The sequence below is a fragment of the Amblyraja radiata genome, chromosome 13, assembly GCF_010909765.2.
Source record: "Amblyraja radiata isolate CabotCenter1 chromosome 13, sAmbRad1.1.pri, whole genome shotgun sequence".
In the NCBI taxonomy this organism is placed as follows: domain Eukaryota; kingdom Metazoa; phylum Chordata; class Chondrichthyes; order Rajiformes; family Rajidae; genus Amblyraja; species Amblyraja radiata.
The window spans coordinates 6,359,899-6,370,363 of record NC_045968.1 but is presented as its reverse complement, the minus strand read 5'-3'; positions in this window follow the sequence as shown (position 1 = coordinate 6,370,363).

The following is a 10,465-nucleotide window of genomic DNA, read 5'->3' as shown; positions in this document are numbered from 1 at the left end:
CAATACAATACCTTTTATTTGTCATTTGAACCTCACATGAGGTACAAACGAAATTTGGTTTCTGCAGCCATACAAAAAAAGAACCAAGACACACACCAACACAATTCAATTCACATAAACATCCATCACAGTGAGTCTCCTCCTCACTGTGATGGAAGGCAAAACTTAAACATATCTCTCCCCTGCACTCCCCTCTCCCCCCGATGTCAGAGTCAAAGACAGAGTCAAAGCCCCCGGCGGGCGATGTTAAATGTCCTGCAACCATTAAAGCCACGCCGGGTGATGCAAGGCCACGCACCGGGTCTTGGTGTTGGAGCCCCGGCGGGCTCTTGGTGTTGGAGCCCCAGCGGGTGCTCACAAAGTCCCGCGGCCATTCCAAGCCGCGCGGGGCGGTGATGTAGGCCCCGCTCCAAGTAATCTTCAACCCCGCAACTCGGGCGGGAGAAGTCGCCGCTGCGGAAACCCCGAAAAGCGGTCTCCCACCAGGGACCCGCGGGCTCCCGGTATTACTGTCCACAGACCTGCGGTAGGAGCTTCCGAATCTCCGGGTGTCGGGTCACAGCAGCGCTCCACCACAGCTACACCCGCTCCGGACTCGTCCAGCTCCGTGATGGTGAGTAGATCCGCAGCTCCGCGACTGGAGCCCCAGGTCATTCCTGTTGGAGGCCGCTCCACGTTGCAGCCCCAACGACAACGGAGACCCGACAAAGAAAAGGTCGGGTCTCCCGTGCAGGGGAAAGACCTTAAAGTTCCCCCCCACCCCCACACACATACCCCGACAAAAAAACAATAAAAACTACATAGAACAAGACAGAAAACAATAAAAAGACAGACGGACTGCAGAGGCCGCTGCTGACAAGAGTCGCGCCGCCCACTGACTACAGCACCTGTAGTTAGTATAACTATTAATATGAATTGAAGTATTCTGGAGTAACAGCGGGACAGGCAGCATCTCTGGGTGACGTTTCGGGTTGAGACCATTCTTCAGACTGTGGGTGAATAGCCTGTTTCCACGCTATTAACACTAAAGTCTTAGGGGAGTGGGTGATACAGAGATAAAATGTAATCAGAGACAGTAAGACTGGTAGGAAAACTGGGAAGGGGAAGGGGATGGAGAGAAAGGGAATGTAAGGGCTACTTGAAGTTATAGAAGTCAATGTTCATACCGTTGGGGTGCAAGCTACCCAAGCAAAATATAGGGTTCTGTTCCTTCAATTTGCGCTGGGCCTCACTGACAATGGAGGAGGCCCAGGACAGAAAGGTCATATTAATATGAATTTACAGCATGATGTGATGGAACTCTTTAAGATCGGCACCCTTTAAATGGTGCACCCTTTACATACCTTGGGGATGGAAGCAAAGAATTTCACTGTGACTTGTCACATGTGACAATAAAGTATTCATTAATAAAGTATTCATTCATGGATAGAAAGTATTTTTTAAATGTTCATATGTTCCACAATCTGGCTGCTAAGTGAACCAAAACCAGGAGGCAAGTCTATCTCAAGAGGAGCAATTAGTAGAAGGTCAGGTTTGTTTTTAATGACCATTTTAACTCCCAAGGGAATTGATACATTTATATTTCGTTCTTTTTCATGGTAGAGAACAGACTTCCTCACACTCAACATCCTAACATCAAAAAGCTCTGTCAATGCTTTGAGTGCAATCCAGAGAAATGTAGTCAGAAAAGTAACTTTCTGACTATATTATGTTCTAAGCTTGACAGTTACATTGATGCTGATATTAAATCAGGGGCCACTCTTTGCAGATGCTATGTGAATATTTTCTTGACATTCGGCATGGTGGCGCAGCGGTAGAGTTGCTGCCTTACAGTGTCAGAGACCCGGCTTGGGTGTTGTCTGTATGGATTTTGGACATTCTCCCTGTGACTGAGTGGGTTTTCTCTGGGTGCTCCGGTTTCCTCCCACACTCCAAAGACATACAGGTTTGTAGGTCAATTGGCCTCGGTAAAAATTGTAAATTGTCCCTAGTGCGTAGGAAAGTGCTAGTATACGGGGTGGTCGCTGGTCAGTGTGAACTCAGCGGGCAGAAGGGCCTGTTTCCACGCTATTAGCTTCACATGCAGGTGCAGCAGGCAGTGAAGAAAGCGAATGGTATGTTAGCTTTCATAGCAAAAGGATTTGAGTATAGGAGCAGGGAGGTTCTACTGCAGTTGTACAGGGTCTTGGTGAGACCACACCTGGAGTATTGCGTACAGTTTTGGTCTCCAAATCTGAGGAAGGACATTATTGCCATAGAGGGAGTGCAGAGAAGGTTCACCAGACTGATTCCTGGGATGTCAGGACTGTCTTATGAAGAAAGACTGGATAGACTTGGTTTATACTCTCTATAATTTAGGAGATTGAGAGGGGATCTTATAGAAACTTACAAAATTCTTAAGGGGTTGGACAGGCTAGATGCAGGAAGATTGCTCCCGATGTTGGGGAAGTCCAGGACAAGGGGTCACAGCTTAAGGATAAGGGGGAAATCCTTTAAAACCGAGATGAGAAGAACTTTTTTCACACAGAGAGTGGTGAATCTCTGGAACTCCCTGCCACAGAGGGTAGTCGAGGCCAGTTCATTGGCTATATTTAAGAGGGAGTTAGATGTGGCCCTTGTGGCTAAGGGGATCAGAGGGTATGGAGAGAAGGCCGGTACGGGATACTGAGTTGGATGATCAGCCATGATCATATTGAATGGCGGTGCAGGCTCGAAGGGCCGAATGGCCTACTCCTGCACCTAATTTCTATGTTTCTATGTTTCTATGTATTAGCACTAAAGTCTGAAGCAAACTGAATTGGAAAGATACAGTGCAGGACCAGGTCCTTTGGCTCACTATGTCATTGCTAAACATAATACCAAGATAAACTAATCTCCCCTCAGCCTCTGACCTTCCAAAGAAAATAATCAAAGTTTATCCAACCCCTCCTTATAGCTAATACCCTCCAATCCAGACAGAATTCTGGTAAATCTCTTCGGCATCCCCACCAATCAAAATAGATCAAAATTAAAAGGTGAAAACAGCAGGTCGGTCTTAATTGATCGTTGAACTAATATTCCTCCTAAAACCTTGTTCAGGTGGTGACTATTCTAACAAAATTTGCTGTCAGGTTCACTGAGATCGCAACTGCACTAGTTATAAAATATTCATAAACAATTTGTAGCTGATTATTGAATGATTAGGAATGAACAGATTCCTTAGACTTTTATTAAAGGGTGCTTTGTTTCAATTAAAATGTTTAATCGTAAACATTTTAGCATCACTTCACCACACAGTAAATTCTAAGGTCATTACTAACTGTTACAAGAGCTACTTAATGCTTTACTCAATCGAACAATGCTCACTAAAACCAAGAGCTATTCAATGTTATAGCTGAGACTGCTGATAGACAATATCAAAATAAGCACTTGGCACAAGTGATCTGAATAAAGCAGGATTAAAAGGTGGAAAACCACCCATTAGGCAGGTACAAAAACTAACAAAAGTAAAACCTAAAATAAACTATGCAGGGAAAAGCCAATGGATCCATGGATGAAGATTCGACATAAAAATGTCAAAGTTTCAGATTCAGTTATGATTTTATCTTTTTAGAATGGGTGGTTTAGAATAGTTGTTATAATGTTGATTTTTGCTCTTTCCAGTTAAGTAACAGTGTAGACATGCTCATTTGTTCACACCTGCACTAACCCACTCTTGTACAGTTCGATGGGTGCCTGTAGCTCCTTAATATATCTCTGAGAAACGGCTGAGAGATATCTCAGACAATTTCTTCTAGATATCTTCTTAAAGAAGAGGGGGACCCAGCTGGAAGGGGGGGGTTCAGAGAGCACGAAGAGGAACTGGCAGGGGGATCGGAGGGGAGGTGGAGGTTGCCTGCTGCCACGTACAGGGAGGGGGGCAGTATATAGGAATGTTTGGTGAATTTTTGTAACTTTGTCGGCCCCAAAATGTGGCGACACTTGTGAATTGCCGAGGCGAGGTCTGCTATATTATTCTACCGGGTCGTATGCAAAATTGTATTTTACTGTACTTGCGTACATGTGACAGTAAGGTATCATTGAATCTATAAGAGCTGCCTTCATATTCTATATTTTTGCAACCCATTTGACATTCAAGTTTTAAAATGATAGTTTCTGTGTGAACTCAATTTCAGAAAGTGCCGCCTGCTTTAGTTTCGATATAAACACCGGAATGGATGAAAGAGAAACTGTAATCTAATGTGCAAGGGAAAACAAAAGCTCATCTCCGTGCTGCCATTAAGATTGACGAGCAGTGCAGATTATCTGGGTGGAAAGTTATCTCAGATAATGGATATTGACAGAAGACACCAGGCTCGTGAACCGCTACAAAGCAACTAATTCAGCTTGAATAATGTCTGTGAATAAAAGCTGAGTTAAATAAATGAAGAGGGTGAATGAGAATGAGGTTGTCAGCAGCTTGAGAAGTCTAAGGTTCTGCTTTTGAAATGTCATCCAGAAAAATCAAAAGTTTTTAAAGAGGCCTTTACCTGAAATAGCTTTAGTTTCAAGCTATATAATAAGCAGTTCTGAGTAAGTGTTTCCTTCACTGCTTTATGATCCTACATCATATTTCTCACAAATAAGTAATCAAGTCTGATTTTCCAAAATGAAAATGTAAGCAATTTAATATTTGCAATAAAATCCTTGAACTATTTATTGAGTGTAAGCATTGCAGAGAAGGCTAGTACTTGAAGCTGGGATCTTGAACAAAACATAGTGCTGGAGCAACTCAGAGGGTCAGGCAGTATCTGTGCAGTTAATGGATGGATGATGCTTCGGGTCAGGATCCTTCTTCAGACTTGCATTTACTTAGAGATACAGCATGGATACATCTGATTCACGCTGACCACCGATCACCCGTTCACCTTAGTTCTATGTTATCCCACTTTCTCATCCACTTGGGGCAATTCATGGAAGCCAAATTAACCTAGCAACTCATATGTCTTGGGATATGTCTTGGAACACTTTGCCTTCCATCACAGTGAGGAGGAGATTCGCTGTGATGGATGTTTGTGTGGATTGTGTAGGTGTGTATCTTGGTTCTTTTCTTGCTGTATGACTGCAGAAACCAAATTTTGTTTGAACTTCATGTGAGGTTCAAATGACAAATAAACGGTATTGTATTGTATTGTATTGAAACTGGAGCGCCTGGAGAAAACCCATGCGATCACAGGGAGAACGGGCAAACTCCACACAGACAGCAACTGAGGTTAGGATCGATCCCAGGTCTCCGGCACTGTGAGGCATTAGATCTACCACTGTGGCTCCCCATGTGTTCATCCATCAATGTCCTAGAACAGTGTGGCATGCGAAGACCATGCCAGGCAGCAGTTAACGTCTCCCATGCGACTCTGGGTCTGCAGACACATGTGGAACAAAATGGATTTCATTCCCTAAATCCCTTGAATAAACCAGATGATTTCTTCTGACATTTTGTTACTTCTATGATCAGCATTAATGAAACCATATTTTTTTTGAAAAATCCAGATTACTGGCTTTCATTTGAGATAAGAATTCTTGAGATGTTATGAAAGTGAATTTAGATTCCCTGGTTCAATTTTAACAATGCTCTTGATCAATACTATTAAATAATGTAACCACTCAAAACCCGATTCCCCAGACAGGCAACTCCGCCTTACAGTCGTTCCGGTAAAATAAATGTACCCTTAGGAAAAGCACAAATCACTGCCCAAAAATCTGAGATAAGAAATAAAACTTACTCTTCAACCTCCACTGCACTTTAACCCACTTTCCCCCTGAATTATTATTTTTTTTTTTTTTTTGTTTTTTTTTTTTTTTGTTTATTTTATTAGAAGTTAATACAATACAAAACAATACAGTGGCACCTAATTTTAGGTGCCAACTATGTCATACCGTAATCCATTCTATGTACAACCTCTAGTTTTATGTTATGAGTAGGCAAGACAAGAAAAAGAAAACAATAGAAAGGGGAAAGAGTGGAAAAATAGATGGTAGAGAGTAGAAAAATGTGAAGTGTGGATATAAAAAATAAAAATAAAAAAATAAAAAATAAAATAAAAAAGAAAAGGTGGAAAGTAGAAATAGAAGAAAAGGCCCCTTAAAAGAGAATTTTTCAAATCTATATTCGGAGATGTAGATCTATCCACGTCATGAACTGAAATCAGCAATCCTTATGGTACCGCTGCATCACATGATTCCAAAAAGTCGATGAAAGGAGACCAACTCCTTAAGAATTGGTCATATTTATCTATTAGTCGGAGTCTCATTTCTTCAAGGCGTGCTATGTCCATCATATTCCTAATCCACATTTTAACAGTTGGTATGGTTGTATTTTTCCAAAATTTAAGTATCAATTTCTTTCCAATTATTAACCCATAATTAAAAAAAACATTTTGGTCTTTATTTAAATTGGTATCTTCTCCTATTATTCCAAATATAATCCATTCCATTTTGGGTTCTATTCTTGACTTGAAGAGCTTTGTAAATATATCAAATATATCACTCCAAAATTTAATCAACTTTGTACATCCTACAAATGAATGTGTTAAATTAGCGTTTTGAAACAAACATTTATCGCATCTGGGAGAGACGTTTGGATAAAATTTATTCAACCTCGTTTTTGAATAATATAGTCTATGTAATAATTTGAATTGAATTAAATTATGTCTTGTATTAATAGAACAGTTATGTGTATTCATCAAATACTTTTCCCATCTATCCTTCGAGATCTTTATCATTAGCTCATGTTCCCAATCTTCCCTTAGTGCTTCTGTTGAGGGTGATTCTCTATCTAATATATTATTATAAAAGTATGAAATTAATTTTTGTGAATCAGCCTTAATATTCATTGCTTCTTCTAAAGGGTCTAAAAATATAGTTTGAAATCTATGTATATATTTCTTCATAAAGTCACATACCTGTATATATTTAAAATATTGATTATCCTTCAATTTAAATTTTAATTTTAATTGTTGAAATGATAACAGTTTACCCAATTCATACATATCCCCTACTTTCCTAATCCCCAGTCTATCCCATTGTTGATATGTGTTGTCGATGAGAGAAGGTTTGAATGCGGGGTTGTTCAATAGTGGGGTTAGTACTGATAAATTATTTAATTTCAAGGATACTTTTATTTGTTTCCAAATTCTTATTATATTGTGAACAATTGGGTTCTTCTTGTATATTATACTATTCAATTTTATCGGTGAGAGCAGGATCGTTCCTATATCGTGCGGATAGCACTCCTCTTTCTCCATTCTTATCCACTCCAACTGCTGAGTGGAACTATCCAGCCAGTACATTATGTTCTTAATATGCACTGCCCAGTAGTAATACATAAAGTTAGGTAATGATAAACCCCCAACTTCTTTAGATTTGCACAAATGCTTTCGTTGAATTCTATGTGTTCTGTAATCGCATATAAAATTAGTGACAGTGGAATCTAGTTTTTTGAAAAAATATTTTGCCACCATGCTCACATGAACCCCGATCCTTGAATTCTATCCCTACCCTGATATTTTCACTTCCTACACCCTTCCTAATCCAAGATTCAAGAGAGTTTATTGTCATGTGTCCCTGATAGGACAATAACATTCTTGCTTTGCTTCAGCACAACAGAACATAGTAGGCATTGACTACAGAACAGATCAGTGTGTCCATATATCATTATATAAATATATACCCACATGAATAAATAAACTGATAAAATGCAAATAACAGATAATGGGCTATTAATGTTCAGAGTTTTGTCCGAGCTAGATTTAATAGCCTGATGGCTGTGGGGAAGTTGCTATTCCTGAACCTGGTCGTTTCAGTCTTCAGGCAACCTGAAGGTAGCAGGGAGATGAGTGTGTGGCCAGGATGGTGTGGGTCCTTGATGATACTGCCAGCCTTTTTGAGGCAGCGACTGCGATATATCCCCTCGATGGACATCCGTGAACATTGTCGATCGCCTGAGTCTAACGTTGGCACCCGTTGTTAAATAATAGCAGTGGGTTGCTTTGCCATCACAGTTAAATAGGTCAATAAGAGAGACAAAATCCCACTGGAATGCACCTCCACTTATAACATGGGATTCAATTGGGAAAAGAGAGCTTGTGTTATGGAAAATCATAAAGCTGATGGTTCTCGAGGAACTCAACCCTTCCATTATGTGGGATTACCATTTTCTAAATCAATGTAGTTGATTGAGTGAATAATGTGGTAAAATCTTCCCTCTGCTTTTATTATCAATTAGATCTATAGCACAATGGAGACACAAGCAACTGCAGAAGCTGGAATCTTGAGCAAAACGTATAGTGCTAGAGTATCTCAAGGGGGTCAGGCAGCATCCGTGGAGGGAATGGAGAGATGACTTTTCAGGTCAAGACCATTGTTCAGATCTATAATATATATATATAGTGCCCCACATAAGCTAGTTTCAGGTAATCCAAAATAGAATGTGGCAATATTCTTGGAATTAGAAACATGGAACTGCAGATGCCAGTTAATGCACAAAAGGACACAAAGTGCTGGAGTAACCAAGCACGTCAGGCCGAGTGCACCAGCATCTCTGGAGAACATGCTGACCTGCTAAATTACTCCAGCACTTTGTGTTCGCTCATTCTTTGGAAGCAATTCAGTTCTGCTAATGTTTCAGGCAACGTGTTTTTGTTGGAAATCGCAAAATAATTGAGTGATACATTCCATTTACAAAATTATCAAATTTCTATTTAGTTATTTTGATTAATTCAAGTGTTACTCTATTCTTTTGATAGCTGTACTGTTTCCACATTTAATCCCCACACACAGAACCCACCAAAACTGCTCACATTGCATATTGCAGATAATGTGACCCACTTTAATTGAATGAACTCAAATAACAATTTAAAATTGGAATCTCAATCACAAAGGTATTTTTCACACTGTGTCACCCAGGTCCAAATTGGCTTCATTCTGAAGAGGCTGTGTAACACATATTTTGTTACTCACTTTTATGAAATTCTGAGTGTTCATATATAAATTCAAACATAATTATAAATTATAAATAGCATAATTTCTATGGCAGACTGAGATCACATCTAGCAAACCTTTTTATTTGTCTGAAAGCATAGCAGACCTGTTATTCTATTGTAAATAACACTTTCATCATTCCATTGTTGGCACATATGATAATTAAACACTCTTGACTCTTGACTCTCTTGAAAATCGCATCCAATTACTTTACACCTCCATACAAAGTCTTTAATAAATCTTCAGATGTTTACAGTGGCCCGGTGGTAGAATTGCTGCCTTATGCCACTGTCCCACTTAGGAAACCTGAACGGAAACCTCTGGAGACTTTGCGCCCCACCTAAGGTTTCCGTGCGGTTCCCGGAGGTTTTTGTCAGTCTCCCTACCTGCTTCCACTACCTGCAACCTCTGGCAACCACCTGCAACCTCTGGGAACCGCACGTAAACCTTGGGTGGGGCGCAAAGTCTCCAGAGATTTCCGTTCAGGTTTCCTAAGTGGGACAGGGGCATTATATAGCGCCAGAGACCTGGGTATGATCTTGACTACGGGGCTGTCTGCATGGAGACAGTAAGTTCTAACTGCATGGGTTTTCTCCGAGTGCATCAGTTTCCTTCCACTCTCCAAAAACATACAGATTTTTCAGGTTAATTGGCATAAATATCAAGAAGGACACATCCCACCCTGCCAACCACCTTTTTACTCTGCTACGCTCGGGGAGGCGACTCAGGTCTCTGCAGGCTCGCACCGGTAGACTAAAAAATAGTTTCTACCCATGTGCGGTAAAAGAGCTTAACTCCAATAGTGAACACTGGGAAGCAAGAAGTAACTTCGAGGAATACCGCTAAATTATTTTAAACTCTTTTAAAAAAGTATCTATTATTTTACTATTAACTGTACATATGTGTATTGGTTGTTGTGTTGTATTTCTTTTAACGGAGGAGAAGCAAATGGAATTTCGTTGCTCAGTTTTGTGCAATGACAAATATTCTATTCTATTCTATTCTATCTGCAAATTGTAAATTGTCTTTAGTGTGTAGGATAGTGCAGTGTACGACGTGATCACTGGTCGGCGAGGACTCGGTGGGCCAAAGGGCCTGTTTCCACACTGTATCTCTAACGTTTAAAGGCTAAAGTCTGATAAAGGGTTATTACTCTGAACTATTAACTTTCTTTCTCCAAAGAGGCAACATGATTTACTGTGTATTTCTGGCATCTGCAGTTTGTTACTTTTCAGAATAATTTAACTATTCAGTTACATTTTGGGGCATAGCACCTCACTTTCCTGTTCGAGGTCCACAACAATAGCTAACAATTGCTCAGATCTGAAATATTTATGCAGATTTTGAAACAGCAATTATTCTGTTCCAAGTCAATGTGACCTCAAAACATTATTATATTTTATGCCACAAAGATTCAATTTTCTAATCTTAATCCTTTTACCCTTCACCCACAATATTTCCAATCAGG